A 23,598-nucleotide genomic window follows, 5' to 3' on the forward strand; every position below is an offset into this window, starting at 1 on the left:
ATATTTGCCCATCCAGACACCTCCAGCTAGTCTTTCATTGGTTCTCGCTATTCCTGTTCATCTTCCACAGAAATTGCAAACTGGGCCAAACAGGAAGTTAAAGGGACTGACTCTCCAAGTGGGGAGAGTGTTAGTAAAGCGTCTGGAATGTTGCACCCGAGTACCAGGGTACGAAAACTGAGACATATTTGAACACGTCTCCCGATCACATGGTTGATCATACTCTAGGTTCCACATGCATGTTTTAGATGAAGGAAGAATACCTTAAACCTGGGTAGTTGAAACCCGTGGAATGGGTACCATGCAATATGACTTCAAAGGGTCTTCATTTGCTCACGAACCTCTCCAATCCTATCACTGCTGCGTTTATGCCCCTGTACACATGCTTGATTCTCTTTCGGGGACATAGCAATCCATAGGTTTTAAGATACTTACGAGTCAGGTACATTCTTAGGGGTTTAATATGGGGTTTTGAGTCCATTTCATTGAGCAAGGAGTAGCTCTTGTGTATTCCATATTTGGCTTAAGGAATTTTATCTGTGCTCATTTCAATCTCTGGTTTTATGCTGCACCCCAACTCACCTTTCACCTTAAGCAAGCATAAGTTGGTTTTCTAAATTTGAGACCCTGTTCTGTTTTGGAATGCAGTTCCTGTGTAGCCAAGTTTACATTCCGTGTATTAGTGATATCTTATGATGTTTCTTTTTCTGTGTGACTTATTTCAGTTAGAATCATCGTACCTGAATCCACTCATTATGCTGCTACGGGCCTGATGACATAGATTTCATTGCTGAGTGATACTGCATTGTACGTAAGTACCACAAGTTCTTTATCCATTTTTCACTTTCTGTGATATTGAACTTGTACGGTAAACGAGGTTCTTGTAAACGGAGGCGTCCCAAACTTTGGGGTGGCTGTGTCTTTTTGATTTTAATTTCCCTAAGCTATAGGACCATAAGCGCAAGTGCCCTCGGCTCTGTTGCTTTGTTTTTTAGATGTTTCAGGAAACACCATACACTTCTCCTGAGTGTCTGTTGGCAATTTACATCCCGCCCATCAGCATAACAAGGCTCCCAGTTCTCCATGGCCTGTCCTGCCTTTCTGGATTTTACACTTTTTTCAGATGGCCCTTTTGACCGGGGGGAAGTGAGACTTCATTGTAGTGCAGATTTCCTTTGCAAGTTTACTTGGTTGGCCGAAAAGGGCGTATGCGTTTTTTCCTGAATATATTCAGGAAAAAACGCATACGCCCTTTTTGGCCAAGTGCATCATTGTGGACGTTCTGCCTCTTTTCCTATGCTTTCAATGCAATTCCAGTCTACCTCCTGAAATCGGTTTCCTGCAATTCTGCCCCGCTTTCAAGTCCTCTTGGCAGCCTTACTTCAGTCTATTTTTGGACGATAGCTGTCATTTATAACTCTGCAGGTTTGTGAATTACAGTGCCCCTGAGCTCCTTTCTTCAACTCGCTTTCTTGTGGCCTGGCCGCAACACCGCAGGATGTCTTCAGGCCCTAATCTGGTTCTGGCACGGCACGCTGAGCCTTTGGTTAATTCCTCTTCCTGGTGGGAAATGAGAGTTAAATTTGCCCATCCAGACACCTACAGCTATTCTTTCATTGGTTCTCGCTATTCCTGTTCATCTTCCACAGAAATTGCAAACTGGGCCAAACAGGAGGTTAAAGGGACTGACTCTCCAAGTCGGGAGAGTGTTAGTAAAGCGTCTGGAATGTTGCAACCGAGTACCAGGGGAGGAAAACTGAGACATATTTGAACACGTCTCCCGTTCACATGGTTGATCATACTCTGGGTTCCACATGCATGTTTTAGCTGAAGGAAGAATACCTTAAACCTGGAGAGTTGAGAACCGTGTAATGGGTACCATGCAATATGACTTCAAAGGGTCTTCATTTGCTCACCGAACCTCTCCAATCCTATCACTGCTGCGTTTATGCCCCTGTACACACGCTTGATTCTCTTTTGGAGACATAGCAATCCATAGGTTTTACGATACTTACTTGTCAGGTACATTCTTAGGCGTTTAATATGCGGTGTTGAGTCCATTTCGTTGAGCAAGGAGTAGCTCTTGTCTATTCCATATTTGGCTTAAGTAACTTTATCTGTGCTCATTTCAATCTCTGGTTTTATGCAGCACCCCAACTCACCTTTCCCCTTAAGCAAGCATAAGTTGGTTTTCTAAATTTGAGACCCTGTTCTGTTCTGTAATTCAGTTCCTGTGTAGCCAAGTTTACATTCCGTGTATTACTGATATCTTATGATGTTTCTTTTTCTGTGTGACTTATTTCAGTTAGAATCATCATACCTGAATCCACTCATTGTGATGCTAAGGGCCTGATGACACAGATTTCATTGCTGAGTGATATTGCTTTGTAAGTAAATACCACAACTTCTTTATCCATTTTTCACTTTCTTCGATGTTGAACTTGTACTGTAAACGAGGTTCTTGTAAACAGAGCCGTTCCAAACTTTGGGGTGGCTGTGTCTTTTTGATTTTAATTTCCCTAATCTATAGGACCATAAGTGGAAGTGCCCTAGGTTCTGTTGCTTTGTTTTTTAGATGTTTCAGGAAACACCATACACTTCTCCCAAGTGGTTGTTGGCAATTTACATCCCGCCCATCAGCATAACAAGGCTCCCAGTTCTCCATGGCCTGTCCTGCCTTTCTGGATTTTACACTTTTTTCAGATGGCCCTTTTGACCGGGGGGAAGTGAGACTTCATTGTAGTGCAGATTTCCTTTGCAAGCTTGCTTGGTTGGCCAAAAAGGGCGTATGCGTTTTTTTCCTGAATATATTCAGGAAAAAACGCATACGCCCTTTTTGGCCAAGTGCATCATTGTGGACGTTCTGCCTCTTTTCCTATGCTTTCAATGCAATTCCAGTCTACCTCCTGAAATCGGTTTCCTGCAATTCTGCCCCGCTTTCAAGTCCTCTTGGCAGCCTTACTTCCATCTATTTTTGGACGATAGCTGTCATTTATAACTCTGCAGGTTTGTGAATTACAGTGCCCCTGAGCTCCTTTCTTCAACTCGCTTTCTTGTGACCTGGCCGCAACACCGCAGGATGGCTTCAGGCCCTAATCTGGTTCCGGCACGGCACGCTGAGCCTTTGGTTAATTCCTCTTCCTGGTGGGAAATGAGAGTTAAATTTGCCCGTCCAGACACCTCCAGCTAGTCTCTCATTGGTTCTCGCTATTCCTGTGCATTTCCGCAGAAATTGCAAACTGGGCCAAACAGGAAGTTAAAGGGACTGACTCTCCAAGTGGGGAGAGTGTTAGTAAAGCGTCTGGAATGTTGCACCCGAGTACCAGGGTACGAAAACTGAGACATATTTGAACACGTCTCCCGATCACATGGTTGATCATACTCTAGGTTCCACATGCATGTTTTAGATGAAGGAAGAATACCTTAAACCTGGGTAGTTGAAACCCGTGGAATGGGTACCATGCAATATGACTTCAAAGGGTCTTCATTTGCTCACGAACCTCTCCAATCCTATCACTGCTGCGTTTATGCCCCTGTACACATGCTTGATTCTCTTTCGGGGACATAGCAATCCATAGGTTTTAAGATACTTACGAGTCAGGTACATTCTTAGGGGTTTAATATGGGGTTTTGAGTCCATTTCATTGAGCAAGGAGTAGCTCTTGTGTATTCCATATTTGGCTTAAGGAATTTTATCTGTGCTCATTTCAATCTCTGGTTTTATGCTGCACCCCAACTCACCTTTCACCTTAAGCAAGCATAAGTTGGTTTTCTAAATTTGAGACCCTGTTCTGTTTTGGAATGCAGTTCCTGTGTAGCCAAGTTTACATTCCGTGTATTAGTGATATCTTATGATGTTTCTTTTTCTGTGTGACTTATTTCAGTTAGAATCATCGTACCTGAATCCACTCATTATGCTGCTACGGGCCTGATGACATAGATTTCATTGCTGAGTGATACTGCATTGTACGTAAGTACCACAAGTTCTTTATCCATTTTTCACTTTCTGTGATATTGAACTTGTACGGTAAACGAGGTTCTTGTAAACGGAGGCGTCCCAAACTTTGGGGTGGCTGTGTCTTTTTGATTTTAATTTCCCTAAGCTATAGGACCATAAGCGCAAGTGCCCTCGGCTCTGTTGCTTTGTTTTTTAGATGTTTCAGGAAACACCATACACTTCTCCTGAGTGTCTGTTGGCAATTTACATCCCGCCCATCAGCATAACAAGGCTCCCAGTTCTCCATGGCCTGTCCTGCCTTTCTGGATTTTACACTTTTTTCAGATGGCCCTTTTGACCGGGGGGAAGTGAGACTTCATTGTAGTGCAGATTTCCTTTGCAAGTTTACTTGGTTGGCCGAAAAGGGCGTATGCGTTTTTTCCTGAATATATTCAGGAAAAAACGCATACGCCCTTTTTGGCCAAGTGCATCATTGTGGACGTTCTGCCTCTTTTCCTATGCTTTCAATGCAATTCCAGTCTACCTCCTGAAATCGGTTTCCTGCAATTCTGCCCCGCTTTCAAGTCCTCTTGGCAGCCTTACTTCAGTCTATTTTTGGACGATAGCTGTCATTTATAACTCTGCAGGTTTGTGAATTACAGTGCCCCTGAGCTCCTTTCTTCAACTCGCTTTCTTGTGGCCTGGCCGCAACACCGCAGGATGTCTTCAGGCCCTAATCTGGTTCTGGCACGGCACGCTGAGCCTTTGGTTAATTCCTCTTCCTGGTGGGAAATGAGAGTTAAATTTGCCCATCCAGACACCTACAGCTATTCTTTCATTGGTTCTCGCTATTCCTGTTCATCTTCCACAGAAATTGCAAACTGGGCCAAACAGGAGGTTAAAGGGACTGACTCTCCAAGTCGGGAGAGTGTTAGTAAAGCGTCTGGAATGTTGCAACCGAGTACCAGGGGAGGAAAACTGAGACATATTTGAACACGTCTCCCGTTCACATGGTTGATCATACTCTGGGTTCCACATGCATGTTTTAGCTGAAGGAAGAATACCTTAAACCTGGAGAGTTGAGAACCGTGTAATGGGTACCATGCAATATGACTTCAAAGGGTCTTCATTTGCTCACCGAACCTCTCCAATCCTATCACTGCTGCGTTTATGCCCCTGTACACACGCTTGATTCTCTTTTGGAGACATAGCAATCCATAGGTTTTAAGATACTTACTTGTCAGGTACATTCTTAGGCGTTTAATATGCGGTGTTGAGTCCATTTCGTTGAGCAAGGAGTAGCTCTTGTCTATTCCATATTTGGCTTAAGTAACTTTATCTGTGCTCATTTCAATCTCTGGTTTTATGCAGCACCCCAACTCACCTTTCCCCTTAAGCAAGCATAAGTTGGTTTTCTAAATTTGAGACCCTGTTCTGTTCTGTAATTCAGTTCCTGTGTAACCAAGTTTACATTCCGTGTATTACTGATATCTTATGATGTTTCTTTTTCTGTGTGACTTATTTCAGTTAGAATCATCATACCTGAATCCACTCATTGTGATGCTAAGGGCCTGATGACACAGATTTCATTGCTGAGTGATATTGCTTTGTAAGTAAATACCACAACTTCTTTATCCATTTTTCACTTTCTGCGATGTTGAACTTGTACTGTAAACGAGGTTCTTGTAAACAGAGCCGTTCCAAACTTTGGGGTGGCTGTGTCTTTTTTATTTTAATTTCCCTAATCTATAGGACCATAAGTGGAAGTGCCCTAGGTTCTGTTGCTTTGTTTTTTAGATGTTTCAGGAAACACCATACACTTCTCCCAAGTGGTTGTTGGCAATTTACATCCCGCCCATCAGCATAACAAGGCTCCCAGTTCTCCATGGCCTGTCCTGCCTTTCTGGATTTTACACTTTTTTCAGATGGCCCTTTTGACCGGGGGGAAGTGAGACTTCATTGTAGTGCAGATTTCCTTTGCAAGCTTGCTTGGTTGGCCAAAAAGGGCGTATGCGTTTTTTCCTGAATATATTCAGGAAAAAACGCATACGCCCTTTTTGGCCAAGTGCATCATTGTGGACGTTCTGCCTCTTTTCCTATGCTTTCAATGCAATTCCAGTCTACCTCCTGAAATCGGTTTCCTGCAATTCTGCCCCGCTTTCAAGTCCTCTTGGCAGCCTTACTTCCATCTATTTTTGGACGATAGCTGTCATTTATAACTCTGCAGGTTTGTGAATTACAGTGCCCCTGAGCTCCTTTCTTCAACTCGCTTTCTTGTGACCTGGCCGCAACACCGCAGGATGACTTCAGGCCCTAATCTGGTTCCGGCACGGCACGCTGAGCCTTTGGTTAATTCCTCTTCCTGGTGGGAAATGAGAGTTAAATTTGCCCGTCCAGACACCTCCAGCTAGTCTCTCATTGGTTCTCGCTATTCCTGTGCATTTCCGCAGAAATTGCAAACTGGGCCAAGCAGGAGGTTAAAGGGACTGACTCTCCAAGTGGGGAGAGTGTTAGTAAAGCGTCTGGAATGTTGCACCCGAGTACCAGGAGAGGAAAACTGAGACATATTTGAACACGTCTCCCGTTCACATGGTTGATCATACTCTGGGTTCCACATGCATGTTTTAGCTGAAGGAAGAATACCTTAAACCTGGAGAGTTAAGACCCGTGTAATGGGTACCATGCAATATGACTTAAAAGGGTCTTCATTTGCTCACCGAACCTCTCCAATCCTATCACTGCTGCGTTTATGCCCCTGTACACATGCTTGATTCTCTTTCGGAGACATAGCAATCCATAGGTTTTAAGATACTTACTAGTCAGGTACATTCTTAGGCGTTTAATATGCGGTGTTGAGTCCATTTCGTTGAGCAAGGAGTAGCTCTTGTCTATTCCATATTTGGCTTAAGGAACTTTATCTGTGCTCATTTCAATCTCTGGTTTTATGCAGCACCCCAACTCACCTTTCCCCTTAAGCAAGCATAAGTTGGTTTTCTAAATTTGAGACCCTGTTCTGTTTTGGAATGCAGTTCCTGTGTAGCCAAGTTTACATTCCGTGTATTAGTGATATCTTATGATGTTTCTTTTTCTGTGTGACTTATTTCAGTTAGAATCATCATACCTGAATCCACTCATTATGCTGCTACGGGCCTGATGACATAGATTTCATTGCTGAGTGATACTGCATTGTACGTAAGTACCACAAGTTCTTTATCCATTTTTCACTTTCTGTGATATTGAACTTGTACGGTAAACGAGGTTCTTGTAAACGGAGGTGTCCCAAACTTTGGGGTGGCTGTGTCTTTTTGATTTTAATTTCCCTAAGCTATAGGACCATAAGTGGAAGTGCCCTAGGCTCTGATGCTTTGTTTTTTAGATGTTTCAGGAAACACCATACACTTCTCCTGAGTGTCTGTTGGCAATTTACATCCCGCCCATCAGCATAACAAGGCTCCCAGTTCTCCATGGCCTGTCCTGCCTTTCTGGAGTTTACACTTTTTTCAGATGGCCCTTTTGACCGGGGAGAAGTGAGACTTCATTGTAGTGCAGATTTCCTTTGCAAGTTTGCTTGGTTGGCCAAAAAGGGCGTATTCGTTTTTTCCTGAATATATTCAGGAAAAAACGCATACGCCCTTTTTGGCCAAGTGCATCATTGTGGACGTTCTGCCTCTTTTCCTATGCCTTCAATGCAATTCCAGTCTACCTCCTGAAATCGGTTTCCTGCAATTCTGCCCCGCTTTCAAGTCCTCTTGGCAGCCTTACTTCAGTCTATTTTTGGACGATAGCTGTCATTTATAACTCTGCAGGTTTGTGAATAACAGTGCCCCTGAGCTCCTTTCTTCAACTCGCTTTCTTGTGACCTGCCCGCAACACCGCAGGATGTCTACAGGCCCTAATCTGGTTCCGGCACGGCACGCTGAGCCTTTGGTTAATTCCTCTTCCTGGTGGGAAATGAGAGTTAAATTTGCCCATCCAGACACCTCCAGCTAGTCTCTCATTGGTTCTCGCTATTCCTGTTCATCTTCCACAGAAATTGCAAACTGGGCCAAACAGGAGGTTAAAGGGACTGACTCTCCAAGTGGGGAGAGTGTTAGTAAAGCGTCTGGAATGTTGAACCCGAGTACCAGGGTACGAAAACTGAGACATATTTGAACACGTCTCCCGATCACATGGTTGATCATAATCTAGGTTCCACATGCATGTTTTAGCTGAAGGAACAATACCTTAAACCTGGAGAGTTGAGACCCGTGGAATGGGTACCATGCAATATGACTTCAAAGGGTCTTCATTTGCTCACGAACCCCTCCAATCCTATCACTGCTGCATTTATGCCCATGTACACATGCTTGATTCTCTTTCGGAGACATAGCAATCCATAGGTTTTAAGATACTTACTATTCAGGTACATTCTTAGGCGTTTAATATGCGGTGTTGAGTCCATTTCGTTGAGCAAGGAGTAGCTCTTGTCTATTCCATATTTGGCTTAAGTAACTTTATCTGTGCTCATTTCAATCTCTGGTTTTATGCAGCACCCCAACTCACCTTTCCCCTTAAGCAAGCATAAGTTGGTTTTCTAAATTTGAGACCCTGTTCTGTTCTGTAATTCAGTTCCTGTGTAGCCAAGTTTACATTCCGTGTATTACTGATATCTTATGATGTTTCTTTTTCTGTGTGACTTATTTCAGTTAGAATCATCATACCTGAATCCACTCATTGTGATGCTAAGGGCCTGATGACACAGATTTCATTGCTGAGTGATATTGCTTTGTAAGTAAATACCACAACTTCTTTATCCATTTTTCACTTTCTGCGATGTTGAACTTGTACTGTAAACGAGTTTCTTGTAAAGAGAGCCGTTCCAAACTTTGGGGTGGCTGTGTCTTTTTGATTTTAATTTCCCTAAGCTATAGGACCATAAGTGGAAGTGCCCTAGGTTCTGTTGCTTTGTTTTTTAGATGTTTCAGGAAACACCATACACTTCTCCCAAGTGGTTGTTGGCAATTTACATCCCGCCCATCAGCATAACAAGGCTCCCAGTTCTCCATGGCCTGTCCTGCCTTTCTGGATTTTACACTTTTTTCAGATGGCCCTTTTGACCGGGGGGAAGTGAGACTTCATTGTAGTGCAGATTTCCTTTGCAAGCTTGCTTGGTTGGCCAAAAAGTGCGTATGCGTTTTTTCCTGAATATATTCAGGAAAAAACGCATACGCCCTTTTTGGCCAAGTGCATCATTGTGGACGTTCTGCCTCTTTTCCTATGCTTTCAATGCAATTCCAGTCTACCTCCTGAAATCGGTTTCCTGCAATTCTGCCCCGCTTTCAAGTCCTCTTGGCAGCCTTACTTCAGTCTATTTTTGCACGATAGCTGTCATTTATAACTCTGCAGGTTTGTGAATTACAGTGCCCCTGAGCTCCTTTCTTCAACTCGCTTTCTTGTGACCTGGCCGCAACACCACAGGATGTCTTCAGGCCCTAATCTGGTTCTGGCACGGCACGCTGAGCCTTTGGTTAATTCCTCTTCCTGGTGGGAAATGAGAGTTATATTTGCCCATCCAGACACCTCCAGCTAGTCTTTCATTGGTTCTCGCTATTCCTGTTCATCTTCCACAGAAATTGCAAACTGGGCCAAACAGGAAGTTAAAGGGACTGACTCTCCAAGTGGGGAGAGTGTTAGTAAAGCGTCTGGAATGTTGCACCCGAGTACCAGGGTACGAAAACTGAGACATATTTGAACACGTCTCCCGATCACATGGTTGATCATACTCTAGGTTCCACATGCATGTTTTAGATGAAGGAAGAATACCTTAAACCTGGGTAGTTGAAACCCGTGGAATGGGTACCATGCAATATGACTTCAAAGGGTCTTCATTTGCTCACGAACCTCTCCAATCCTATCACTGCTGCGTTTATGCCCCTGTACACATGCTTGATTCTCTTTCGGGGACATAGCAATCCATAGGTTTTAAGATACTTACGAGTCAGGTACATTCTTAGGGGTTTAATATGGGGTTTTGAGTCCATTTCATTGAGCAAGGAGTAGCTCTTGTGTATTCCATATTTGGCTTAAGGAATTTTATCTGTGCTCATTTCAATCTCTGGTTTTATGCTGCACCCCAACTCACCTTTCACCTTAAGCAAGCATAAGTTGGTTTTCTAAATTTGAGACCCTGTTCTGTTTTGGAATGCAGTTCCTGTGTAGCCAAGTTTACATTCCGTGTATTAGTGATATCTTATGATGTTTCTTTTTCTGTGTGACTTATTTCAGTTAGAATCATCGTACCTGAATCCACTCATTATGCTGCTACGGGCCTGATGACATAGATTTCATTGCTGAGTGATACTGCATTGTACGTAAGTACCACAAGTTCTTTATCCATTTTTCACTTTCTGTGATATTGAACTTGTACGGTAAACGAGGTTCTTGTAAACGGAGTCGTCCCAAACTTTGGGGTGGCTGTGTCTTTTTGATTTTAATTTCCCTAAGCTATAGGACCATAAGCGCAAGTGCCCTCGGCTCTGTTGCTTGGTTTTTTAGATGTTTCAGGAAACACCATACACTTCTCCTGAGTGTCTGTTGGCAATTTACATCCCGCCCATCAGCATAACAAGGCTCCCAGTTCTCCATGGCCTGTCCTGCCTTTCTGGATTTTACACTTTATTCAGATGGCCCTTTTGACTGGGGGGAAGTGAGACTTCATTGTAGTGCAGATTTCCTTTGCAAGTTTGCTTGGTTGGCCAAAAAGGGCGTATGCGTTTTTTCCTGAATATATTCAGGAAAAAACGCATACGCCCTTTTTGGCCAAGTGCATCATTGTGGACGTTCTGCCTCTTTTCCTATGCCTTCAATGCAATTCCAGTCTACCTCCTGAAATCGGTTTCCTGCAATTCTGCCCCGCTTTCAAGTCCTCTTGGCAGCCTTACTTCAGTCTATTTTTGGACGATAGCTGTCATTTATAACTCTGCAGGTTTGTGAATTACAGTGCCCCTGAGCTCCTTTCTTCAACTCGCTTTCTTGTGACCTGGCCGCAACACCGCAGGATGGCTTCAGGCCCTAATCTGGTTCCGGCACGGCACGCTGAGCCTTTGGTTAATTCCTCTTCCTGGTGGGAAATGAGAGTTAAATTTGCCCATCCAGACACCTCCAGCTAGTCTCTCATTGGTTCTCGCTATTCCTGTTCATCTTCCACAGAAATTGCAAACTGGGCCAAACAGGAGGTTAAAGGGACTGACTCTCCAAGTGGGGAGAGTGTTAGTAAAGCGTCTGGAATGTTGAACCCGAGTACCAGGGTACGAAAACTGAGACATATTTGAACACGTCTCCCGATCACATGGTTGATCATAATCTAGGTTCCACATGCATGTTTTAGCTGAAGGAAGAATACCTTAAACCTGGAGAGTTGAGACCCGTGGAATGGGTACCATGCAATATGACTTCAAAGGGTCTTCATTTGCTCACGAACCCCTCCAATCCTATCACTGCTGCATTTATGCCCATGTACACATGCTTGATTCTCTTTCGGAGACATAGCAATCCATAGGTTTTAAGATACTTACTAGTCAGGTACATTCTTAGGCGTTTAATATGCGGTGTTGAGTCCATTTCGTTGAGCAAGGAGTAGCTCTTGTCTATTCCATATTTGGCTAGGAACTTTATCTGTGCTCATTTCAATCTCTGGTTTTATGCAGCACCCCAACTCACCTTTCCCCTTAAGCAAGCATAAGTTGGTTTTCTAAATTTGAGACCCTGTTCTGTTCTGTAATTCAGTTCCTGTGTAGCCAAGTTTACATTCCGTGTATTACTGATATCTTATGATGTTTCTTTTTCTGTGTGACTTATTTCAGTTAGAATCATCATACCTGAATCCACTCATTGTGATGCTAAGGGCCTGGAGACACAGATTTCATTGCTGAGTGATATTGCTTTGTAAGTAAATACCACAACTTCTTTATCCATTTTTCACTTTCTGCGATGTTGAACTTGTACGGTAAACGAGTTTCTTGTAAACAGAGCCGTTCCAAACTTTGGGGTGGCTGTGTCTTTTTGATTTTAATTTCCCTAAGCTATAGGATCATAAGTGGAAGTGCACTAGGTTCTGTTGCTTTGTTTTTTAGATGTTTCAGGAAACACCATACACTTCTCCCAAGTGGTTGTTGGCAATTTACATTCCGCCCATCAGCATAACAAGGCTCCCAGTTCTCCATGGCCTGTCCTGCCTTTCTGGATTTTACACTTTTTTCAGATGGCCCTTTTGACCGGGGGGAAGTGAGACTTCATTGTAGTGCAGATTTCCTTTGCAAGCTTGCTTGGTTGGCCAAAAAGGGCGTATGCGTTTTTTCCTGAATATATTCAGGAAAAAACGCATACGCCCTTTTTGGCCAAGTGCATCATTGTGGACGTTCTGCCTCTTTTCCTATGCTTTCAATGCAATTCCAGTCTACCTCCTGAAATCGGTTTCCTGCAATTCTGCCCCGCTTTCAAGTCCTCTTGGCAGCCTTACTTCAGTCTATTTTTGGACGATAGCTGTCATTTATAACTCTGCAGGTTTGTGAATTACAGTGCCCCTGAGCTCCTTTCTTCAACTCGCTTTCTTGTGACCTGGCCGCAACACCGCAGGATGTCTTCAGGCCCTAATCTGGTTCTGGCACGGCACGCTGAGCCTTTGGTTAATTCCTCTTCCTGGTGGGAAATGAGAGTTATATTTGCCCATACAGACACCTCCAGCTAGTCTCTCATTGGTTCTCGCTATTCCTGTGCATTTCCGCAGAAATTGCAAACTGGGCCAAGCAGGAGGTTAAAGGGACTGACTCTCCAAGTGGGGAGAGTGTTAGTAAAGCGTCTGGAATGTTGCACCCGAGTACCAGGAGAGGAAAACTGAGACATATTTGAACACGTCTCCCGTTCACATGGTTGATCATACTCTGGGTTCCACATGCATGTTTTAGCTGAAGGAAGAATACCTTAAACCTGGAGAGTTAAGACCCGTGTAATGGGTACCATGCAATATGACTTAAAAGGGTCTTCATTTGCTCACCGAACCTCTCCAATCCTATCACTGCTGCGTTTATGCCCCTGTACACATGCTTGATTCTCTTTCGGAGACATAGCAATCCATAGGTTTTAAGATACTTACTAGTCAGGTACATTCTTAGGCGTTTAATATGCGGTGTTGAGTCCATTTCGTTGAGCAAGGAGTAGCTCTTGTCTATTCCATATTTGGCTTAAGGAACTTTATCTGTGCTCATTTCAATCTCTGGTTTTATGCAGCACCCCAACTCACCTTTCCCCTTAAGCAAGCATAAGTTGGTTTTCTAAATTTGAGACCCTGTTCTGTTTTGGAATGCAGTTCCTGTGTAGCCAAGTTTACATTCCGTGTATTAGTGATATCTTATGATGTTTCTTTTTCTGTGTGACTTATTTCAGTTAGAATCATCATACCTGAATCCACTCATTATGCTGCTACGGGCCTGATGACATAGATTTCATTGCTGAGTGATACTGCATTGTACGTAAGTACCACAAGTTCTTTATCCATTTTTCACTTTCTGTGATATTGAACTTGTACGGTAAACGAGGTTCTTGTAAACGGAGGTGTCCCAAACTTTGGGGTGGCTGTGTCTTTTTGATTTTAATTTCCCTAAGCTATAGGACCATAAGTGGAAGTGCCCTAGGCTCTGATGCTTTGTTTTTTAGATGTTTCAGGAAACACCATACACTTCTCCTGAGTGTCTGTTGGCAATTTACATCCCGCCCATCAGCATAACAAGGCTCCCAGTTCTCCATGGCCTGTCCTGCCTTTCTGGAGTTTACACTTTTTTCAGATGGCCCTTTTGACCGGGGAGAAGTGAGACTTCATTGTAGTGCAGATTTCCTTTGCAAGTTTGCTTGGTTGGCCAAAAAGGGCGTATGCGTTTTTTCCTGAATATATTCAGGAAAAAACGCATACGCCCTTTTTGGCCAAGTGCATCATTGTGGACGTTCTGCCTCTTTTCCTATGCCTTCAATGCAATTCCAGTCTACCTCCTGAAATCGGTTTCCTGCAATTCTGCCCCGCTTTCAAGTCCTCTTGGCAGCCTTACTTCAGTCTATTTTTGGACGATAGCTGTCATTTATAACTCTGCAGGTTTGTGAATAACAGTGCCCCTGAGCTCCTTTCTTCAACTCGCTTTCTTGTGACCTGCCCGCAACACCGCAGGATGTCTACAGGCCCTAATCTGGTTCCGGCACGGCACGCTGAGCCTTTGGTTAATTCCTCTTCCTGGTGGGAAATGAGAGTTAAATTTGCCCATCCAGACACCTCCAGCTAGTCTCTCATTGGTTCTCGCTATTCCTGTTCATCTTCCACAGAAATTGCAAACTGGGCCAAACAGGAGGTTAAAGGGACTGACTCTCCAAGTGGGGAGAGTGTTAGTAAAGCGTCTGGAATGTTGAACCCGAGTACCAGGGTACGAAAACTGAGACATATTTGAACACGTCTCCCGATCACATTGTTGATCATAATCTAGGTTCCACATGCATGTTTTAGCTGAAGGAACAATACCTTAAACCTGGAGAGTTGAGACCCGTGGAATGGGTACCATGCAATATGACTTCAAAGGGTCTTCATTTGCTCACGAACCCCTCCAATCCTATCACTGCTGCATTTATGCCCATGTACACATGCTTGATTCTCTTTCGGAGACATAGCAATCCATAGGTTTTAAGATACTTACTATTCAGGTACATTCTTAGGCGTTTAATATGCGGTGTTGAGTCCATTTCGTTGAGCAAGGAGTAGCTCTTGTCTATTCCATATTTGGCTTAAGGAACTTTATCTGTGCTCATTTCAATCTCTGGTTTTATGCAGCACCCCAACTCACCTTTCCCCTTAAGCAAGCATAAGTTGGTTTTCTAAATTTGAGACCCTGTTCTGTTCTGTAATTCAGTTCCTGTGTAGCCAAGTTTACATTCCGTGTATTACTGATATCTTATGATGTTTCTTTTTCTGTGTGACTTATTTCAGTTAGAATCATCATACCTGAATCCACTCATTGTGATGCTAAGGGCCTGATGACACAGATTTCATTGCTGAGTGATATTGCTTTGTAAGTAAATACCACAACTTCTTTATCCATTTTTCACTTTCTGCGATGTTGAACTTGTACTGTAAACGAGTTTCTTGTAAAGAGAGCCGTTCCAAACTTTGGGGTGGCTGTGTCTTTTTGATTTTAATTTCCCTAAGCTATAGGACCATAAGTGGAAGTGCCCTAGGTTCTGTTGCTTTGTTTTTTAGATGTTTCAGGAAACACCATACACTTCTCCCAAGTGGTTGTTGGCAATTTACATCCCGCCCATCAGCATAACAAGGCTCCCAGTTCTCCATGGCCTGTCCTGCCTTTCTGGATTTTACACTTTTTTCAGATGGCCCTTTTGACCGGGGGGAAGTGAGACTTCATTGTAGTGCAGATTTCCTTTGCAAGCTTGCTTGGTTGGCCAAAAAGTGCGTATGCGTTTTTTCCTGAATATATTCAGGAAAAAACGCATACGCCCTTTTTGGCCAAGTGCATCATTGTGGACGTTCTGCCTCTTTTCCTATGCTTTCAATGCAATTCCAGTCTACCTCCTGAAATCGGTTTCCTGCAATTCTGCCCCGCTTTCAAGTCCTCTTGGCAGCCTTACTTCAGTCTATTTTTGCACGATAGCTGTCATTTATAACTCTGCAGGTTTGTGAATTACAGTGCCCCTGAGCTCCTTTCTTCAACTCGCTTTCTTGTGACCTGGCCGCAACACCACAGGATGTCTTCAGGCCCTAATCTGGTTCTGGCACGGCACGCTGAGCCTTTGGTTAATTCCTCTTCCTGGTGGGAAATGAGAGTTATATTTGCCCATCCAGACACCTCCAGCTAGTCTTTCATTGGTTCTCGCTATTCCTGTTCATCTTCCACAGAAATTGCAAACTGGGCCAAACAGGAAGTTAAAGGGACTGACTCTCCAAGTGGGGAGAGTGTTAGTAAAGCGTCTGGAATGTTGCACCCGAGTACCAGGGTACGAAAACTGAGACATATTTGAACACGTCTCCCGATCACATGGTTGATCATACTCTAGGTTCCACATGCATGTTTTAGATGAAGGAAGAATACCTTAAACCTGGGTAGTTGAAACCCGTGGAATGGGTACCATGCAATATGACTTCAAAGGGTCTTCATTTGCTCACGAACCTCTCCAATCCTATCACTGCTGCGTTTATGCCCCTGTACACATGCTTGATTCTCTTTCGGAGACATAGCAATCCATAGGTTTTAAGATACTTACTAGTCAGGTGCATTCTTAGGCGTTTAATATGGGGTTTTGTGTCCATTTCGTTGAGCAAGGAGTAGCTCTTGTCTATTCCATATTTGGCTTAAGGAACTTTATCTGTGCTCATTTCAATCTCTGGTTTTATGCAGCACCCCAACTCACCTTTCCCCTTAAGCAAGCATAAGTTGGTTTTCTAAATTTGAGACCCTGTTCTGTTTTGGAATGCAATTCCTGTGTAGCCAAGTTTACATTCCGTGTATTACTGATATCTTGTGATGTTTCTTTTTCTGTGTGACTTATTTCAGTTAGAATCATCGTACCTGAATCCACTCATTGTGCTGCTACGGGCCTGATGACATAGATTTCATTGCTGAGTGATACTGCATTGTACGTAAGTACCACAAGTTCTTTATCCATTTTTCACTTTCTGTGATATTGAACTTGTACGGTAAACGAGGTTCTTGTAAACGGAGGCGTCCCAAACTTTGGGGTGGCTGTGTCTTTTTGATTTTAATTTCCCTAAGCTATAGGACCATAAGCGCAAGTGCCCTCGGCTCTGTTGCTTTGTTTTTTAGATGTTTCAGGAAACACCATACACTTCTCCTGAGTGTCTGTTGGCAATTTACATCCCGCCCATCAGCATAACAAGGCTCCCAGTTCTCCATGGCCTGTCCTGCCTTTCTGGATTTTACACTTTTTTCAGATGGCCCTTTTGACCGGGGTGAAGTGATACTTCATTGTAGTGCAGATTTCCTTTGCAAGTTTGCTTGGTTGGCCAAAAAGGGCGTATGCGTTTTTTCCTGAATATATTCAGGAAAAAACGCATACGCCCTTTTTGGCCAAGTGCATCATTGTGGACGTTCTGCCTCTTTTCCTATGCTTTCAATGCAATTCCAGTCTACCTCCTGAAATCGGTTTCCTGCAATTCTGCCCCGCTTTCAAGTCCTCTTGGCAGCCTTACTTCAGTCTATTTTTGGACGATAGCTGTCATTTATAACTCTGCAGGTTTGTGAATTACAGTGCCCCTGAGCTCCTTTCTTCAACTCGCTTTCTTGTGGCCTGGCCGCAACACCGCAGGATGTCTTCAGGCCCTAATCTGGTTCTGGCACGGCACGCTGAGCCTTTGGTTAATTCCTCTTCCTGGTGGGAAATGAGAGTTAAATTTGCCTGTCCAGACACCTCCAGGTAGTCTCTCATTGGTTCTCGCTATTCCTGTTCATCTTCCGCAGAAATTGCAAACTGGGCCAAACAGGAGGTTAAAGGGACTGACTCTCCAAGTGGGGAGAGTGTTAGTAAAGCGTCTGGAATGTTGCACCCGAGTACCAGGGGAGGAAAAGTGAGACATATTTGAACACGTCTCCCGTTCTCATGGTTGATCATACTCTGGGTTCCACATGCATGTTTTAACTGAAGGAAGAATACCTTAAACCTGGAGAGTTAAGACCCGTGTAATGGGTACCATGCAATATGACTTAAAAGGGTCTTCATTTGCTCACCGAACCTCTCCAATCCTATCACTGCTGCGTTTATGCCCCTGTACACATGCTTGATTCTCTTTCGGAGACATAGCAATCCATAGGTTTTAAGATACTTACTAGTCAGGTACATTCTTAGGCGTTTAATATGGGGTTTTGAGTCCATTTCGTTGAGCAAGGAGTAGCTCTTGTCTATTCCATATTTGGCTTAAGGAACTTTATCTGTGCTCATTTCAATCTCTGGTTTTATGCAGCACCCCAACTCACCTTTACCCTTAAGCAAGCATAAGTTGGTTTTCTAAATTTGAGACCCTGTTCTGTTTTGGAATGCAGTTCCTGTGTAGCCAAGTTTACATTCCGTGTATTAGTGATATCTTATGATGTTTCTTTTTCTGTGTGACTTATTTCAGTTAGAATCATCATACCTGAATCCACTCATTATGCTGCTACGTGCCTGATGACATAGATTTCATTGCTGAGTGATACTGCATTGTACGTAAGTACCACAAGTTCTTTATCCATTTTTCACTTTCTGTGATATTGAACTTGTACGGTAAACGAGGTTCTTGTAAACGGAGGTGTCCCAAACTTTGGGGTGGCTGTGTATTTTTGATTTTAATTTCCCTAAGCTATAGGACCATAAGTGGAAGTGCCCTAGGCTCTGATGCTTTGTTTTTTAGATGTTTCAGGAAACACCATACACTTCTCCTGAGTGTCTGTTGGCAATTTACATCCCGCCCATCAGCATAACAAGGCTCCCAGTTCACCATGGCCTGTCCTGCCTTTCTGGAGTTTACACTTTTTTCAGATGACCCTTTTGACCGGGGAGAAGTGAGACTTCATTGTAGTGCAGATTTCCTTTGCAAGTTTGCTTGGTTGGCCAAAAAGGGCGTATGCGTTTTTTCCTGAATATATTCAGGAAAAAACGCATACGCCCTTTTTGGCCAAGTGCATCATTGTGGACGTTCTGCCTCTTTTCCTATGCCTTCAATGCAATTCCAGTCTACCTCCTGAAATCGGTTTCCTGCAATTCTGCCCCGCTTTCAAGTCCTCTTGGCAGCCTTACTTCAGTCTATTTTTGGACGATAGCTGTCATTTATAACTCTGCAGGTTTGTGAATTACAGTGCCCCTGAGCTCCTTTCTTCAACTCGCTTTCTTGTGACCTGGCCGCAACACCGCAGGATGTCTACAGGCCCTAATCTGGTTCCGGCACGGCACGCTGAGCCTTTGGTTAATTCCTCTTCCTGGTGGGAAATGAGAGTTAAATTTGCCCATCCAGACACCTCCAGCTAGTCTCTCATTGGTTCTCGCTATTCCTGTTCATCTTCCACAGAAATTGCAAACTGGGTCAAACAGGAGGTTAAAGGGACTGACTCTCCAAGTGGGGAGAGTGTTAGTAAAGCGTCTGGAATGTTGAACCCGAGTACCAGGGTAGGAAAACTGAGACATATTTGAACACGTCTCCCGATCACATGGTTGATCATAATCTAGGTTCCACATGCATGTTTTAGCTGAAGGAACAATACCTTAAACCTGGAGAGTTGAGACCCGTGGAATGGGTACCATGCAATATGACTTCAAAGGGTCTTCATTTGCTCACGAACCCCTCCAATCCTATCACTGCTGCATTTATGCCCATGTACACATGCTTGATTCTCTTTCGGAGACATAGCAATCCATATGTTTTAAGATACTTACTAGTCAGGTACATTCTTAGGCGTTTAATATGCGGTGTTGAGTCCATTTCGTTGAGCAAGGAGTAGCTCTTGTCTATTCCATATTTGGCTTAAGGAACTTTATCTGTGCTCATTTCAATCTCTGGTTTTATGCAGCACCCCAACTCACCTTTCCCCTTAAGCAAGCATAAGTTGGTTTTCTAAATTTGAGACCCTGTTCTGTTCTGTAATTCAGTTCCTGTGTAGCCAAGTTTACATTCCGTGTATTACTGATATCTTATGATGTTTCTTTTTCTGTGTGACTTATTTCAGTTAGAATCATCATACCTGAATCCACTCATTGTGATGCTAAGGGCCTGATGACACAGATTTCATTGCTGAGTGATATTGCTTTGTAAGTAAATACCACAACTTCTTTATCCATTTTTCACTTTCTGCGATGTTGAACTTGTACTGTAAACGAGTTTCTTGTAAACAGAGCCGTTCCAAACTTTGGGGTGGCTGTGTCTTTTTGATTTTAATTTCCCTAAGCTATAGGACCATAAGTGGAAGTACCCTAGGTTCTGTTGCTTTGTTTTTTAGATGTTTCAGGAAACACCATACACTTCTCCCAAGTGGTTGTTGGCAATTTACATCCCGCCCATCAGCATAACAAGGCTCCCAGTTCTCCATGGCCTGTCCTGCCTTTCTGGATTTTACACTTTTTTCAGATGGCCCTTTTGACCGGGGGGAAGTGAGACTTCATTGTAGTGCAGATTTCCTTTGCAAGCTTGCTTGGTTGGCCAAAAAGGGCGTATGCGTTTTTTCCTGAATATATTCAGGAAAAAACGCATACGCCCTTTTTGGCCAAGTGCATCATTGTGGACGTTCTGCCTCTTTTCCTATGCTTTCAATGCAATTCCAGTCTACCTCCTGAAATCGGTTTCCTGCAATTCTGCCCCGCTTTCAAGTCCTCTTGGCAGCCTTACTTCAGTCTATTTTTGGACGATAGTTGTCATTTATAACTCTGCAGGTTTGTGAATTACAGTGCCCCTGAGCTCCTTTCTTCAACTCGCTTTCTTTTGAGCTGGCCGCAACACCGCAGGATGTCTTCAGGCCCTAATCTGGTTCTGGCATGGCACGCTGAGCCTTTGGTTAATTCCTCTTCCTGGTGGGAAATGAGAGTTAAATTTGCCCGTTCAGACACCTCCAGCTAGTCTTTCATTGGTTCTCGTTATTCCTGTTCATCTTCCACAGAAATTGCAAACTGGGCCAAACAGGAAGTTAAAGGAACTGACTCTCCAAGTGGGAAGAGTGTTAGTAAAGCGTCTGGAATGTTGCACCCGAGTACCAGGGTACGAAAACTGAGACATATTTGAACACGTCTCCCGATCACATGGTTGATCATACTCTAGGTTCCACATGCATGTTTTAGATGAAGGAAGAATACCTTAAACCTGGGTAGTTGAAACCCGTGGAATGGGTACCATGCAATATGACTTCAAAGGGTCTTCATTTGCTCACGAACCTCTCCAATCCTGTCACTGCTGCGTTTATGCCCCTGTACACATACTTGATTCTCTTTCGGAGATATAGCAATCCATAGGTTTTAAGATACTTACTAGTCAGGTGCATTCTTAGGCGTTTAATATGGGGTTTTGTGTCCATTTCGTTGAGCAAGGAGTAGCTCTTGTGTATTCCATATTTGGCTTAAGGATCTTTATCTGTGCTCATTTCAATCTCTGGTTTTATGCAGCACCCCAACTCACCTTTACCCTTAAGCAAGCATAAGTTGGTTTTCTAAATTTGAGACCCTGTTCTGTTTTGGAATGCAGTTCCTGTGTAGCCAAGTTTACATTCCGTGTATTAGTGATATCTTATGATGTTTCTTTTTCTGTGTGACTTATTTCAGTTAGAATCATCGTACCTGAATCCACTCATTATGCTGCTACGGGCCTGATGACATAGATTTCATTGCTGAGTGATACTGCATTGTACGTAAGTACCACAAGTTCTTTATCCATTTTTCACTTTCTGTGATATTGAACTTGTACGGTAAACGAGGTTCTTGTAAACGGAGGCGTCCCAAATTTTGGGGTGGCTGTGTCTTTTTGATTTTAATTTCCCTAAGCTATAGGACCATAAGTGGAAGTGCCCTAGGCTCTGTTGCTTTGTTTTTTAGATGTTTCGGGAAACACCATACACTTCTCCTGAGTGTCTGTTGGCAATTTACATCCCGCCCATCAGCATAACAAGGCTCCCAGTTCTCCATGGCCTGTCCTGCCTTTCTGGATTTTACACTTTTTTCAGATGGCCCTTTTGACCGGGGGGAAGTGAGACTTCATTGTAGTGCAGATTTCCTTTGCAAGCTTGCTTGGTTGGCCAAAAAGGGCGTATGCGTTTTTTCCTGAATATATTCAGGAAAAAACGCATACGCCCTTTTTGGCCAAGTGCATCATTGTGGACGTTCTGCCTCTTTTCCTATGCTTTCAATGCAATTCCAGTCTACCTCCTGAAATCGGTTTCCTGCAATTCTGCCCCGCTTTCAAGTCCTCTTGGCAGCCTTACTTCAGTCTATTTTTGGACGATAGCTGTCATTTATAACTCTGCAGGTTTGTGAATTACAGTGCCCCTGAGCTCCTTTCTTCAACTCGCTTTCTTGTGACCTGGCCGCAACACCGCAGGATGGCTTCAGGCCCTAATCTGGTTCCGGCACGGCACGCTGAGCCTTTGGTTAATTCCTCTTCCTGGTGGGAAATGAGAGTTAAATTTGCCTGTCAAGAAACCTCCAGGTAGTCTCTCATTGGTTCTCGCTATTCCTGTTCATCTTCCGCAGAAATTGCAAACTGGGCCAAACAGGAGGTTAAAGGGACTGACTCTCCAAGTGGGGAGAGTGTTAGTAAAGCGTCTGGAATGTTGCACCCGAGTACCAGGGGAGGAAAACTGAGACATATTTGAACACGTCTCCCGTTCACATGGTTGATCATACTCTGGGTTCCACATGCATGTTTTAGCTGAAGGAAGAATACCTTAAACCTGGAGAGTTAAGACCCGTGTAATGGGTACCATGCAATATGACTTCAAAGGGTCTTCATTTGCTCACCGAACCTCTCCAATCCTATCACTGCTGCGTTTATGCCCCTGTACACATGCTTGATTCTCTTTCGGAGACATAGCAATCCATAGGTTTTAAGATACTTACTAGTCAGGTACATTCTTAGGCGTTTAATATGGGGTTTTGAGTCCATTTCGTTGAGCAAGGAGTAGCTCTTGTCTATTCCATATTTGGCTTAAGGAACTTTATCTGTGCTCATTTCAATCTCTGGTTTTATGCAGCACCCCAACTCACCTTTCCCCTTAAGCAAGCATAAGTTGGTTTTCTAAATTTGAGACCCTGTTCTGTTTTGGAATGCAGTTCCTGTGTAGCCAAGTTTACATTCCGTGTATTAGTGATATCTTATGATGTTTCTTTTTCTGTGTGACCTATTTCAGTTAGAATCATCATACCTGAATCCACTCATTATGCTGCTATGGGCCTGATGACATAGATTTCATTGCTGAGTGATACTGCATTGTACGTAAGTACCACAAGTTCTTTATCCATTTTTCACTTTCTGTGATATTGAACTTGTACGGTAAACGAGGTTCTTGTAAACGGAGGTGTCCCAAACTTTGGGGTGGCTGTGTCTTTTTGATTTTAATTTCCCTAAGCTATAGGACCATAAGTGGATGTGCCCTAGGCTCTGATGCTTTGTTTTTTAGATGTTTCAGGAAACACCATACACTTCTCCTGAGTGTCTGTTGGCAATTTACATCCCGCCCATCAGCATAACAAGGCTCCCAGTTCACCATGGCCTGTCCTGCCTTTCTGGAGTTTACACTTTTTTCAGATGACCCTTTTGACCGGGGAGAAGTGAGACTTCATTGTAGTGCAGATTTCCTTTGCAAGTTTGCTTGGTTGGCCAAAAAGGGCGTATGCGTTTTTTCCTGAATATATTCAGGAAAAAACGCATACGCCCTTTTTGGCCAAGTGCATCATTGTGGACGTTCTGCCTCTTTTCCTATGCCTTCAATGCAATTCCAGTCTACCTCCTGAAATCGGTTTCCTGCAATTCTGCCCCGCTTTCAAGTCCTCTTGGCAGCCTTACTTCAGTCTATTTTTGGACGATAGCTGTCATTTATAACTCTGCAGGTTTGTGAATTACAGTGCCCCTGAGCTCCTTTCTTCAACTCGCTTTCTTGTGACCTGGCCGCAAC

At 43.6% G+C, this 23,598-nt stretch overlaps 1 long non-coding RNA gene across 1 annotated transcript in view; it reads left to right on the top strand.

Annotated features, from left to right (window-relative positions):
• The window catches only part of LOC307181503, a 200,270-nt gene extending 177,392 nt beyond the window's left edge, over positions 1-22,878 (top strand). Inside the window, exon 5 of the long non-coding RNA XR_013826929.1 lies at positions 22,838-22,878. This is a non-coding gene — a long non-coding RNA (uncharacterized lncRNA). The remainder of the gene's footprint in view (positions 1-22,837) is intronic.
• The last annotated feature ends 720 nt before the right edge of the window (positions 22,879-23,598 follow it).

The sequence above is a fragment of the Stenella coeruleoalba genome (assembly GCF_951394435.1).
Source record: "Stenella coeruleoalba genome assembly, contig: scaffold_68, whole genome shotgun sequence".
NCBI classification, from domain to species: Eukaryota; Metazoa; Chordata; class Mammalia; order Artiodactyla; family Delphinidae; genus Stenella; species Stenella coeruleoalba.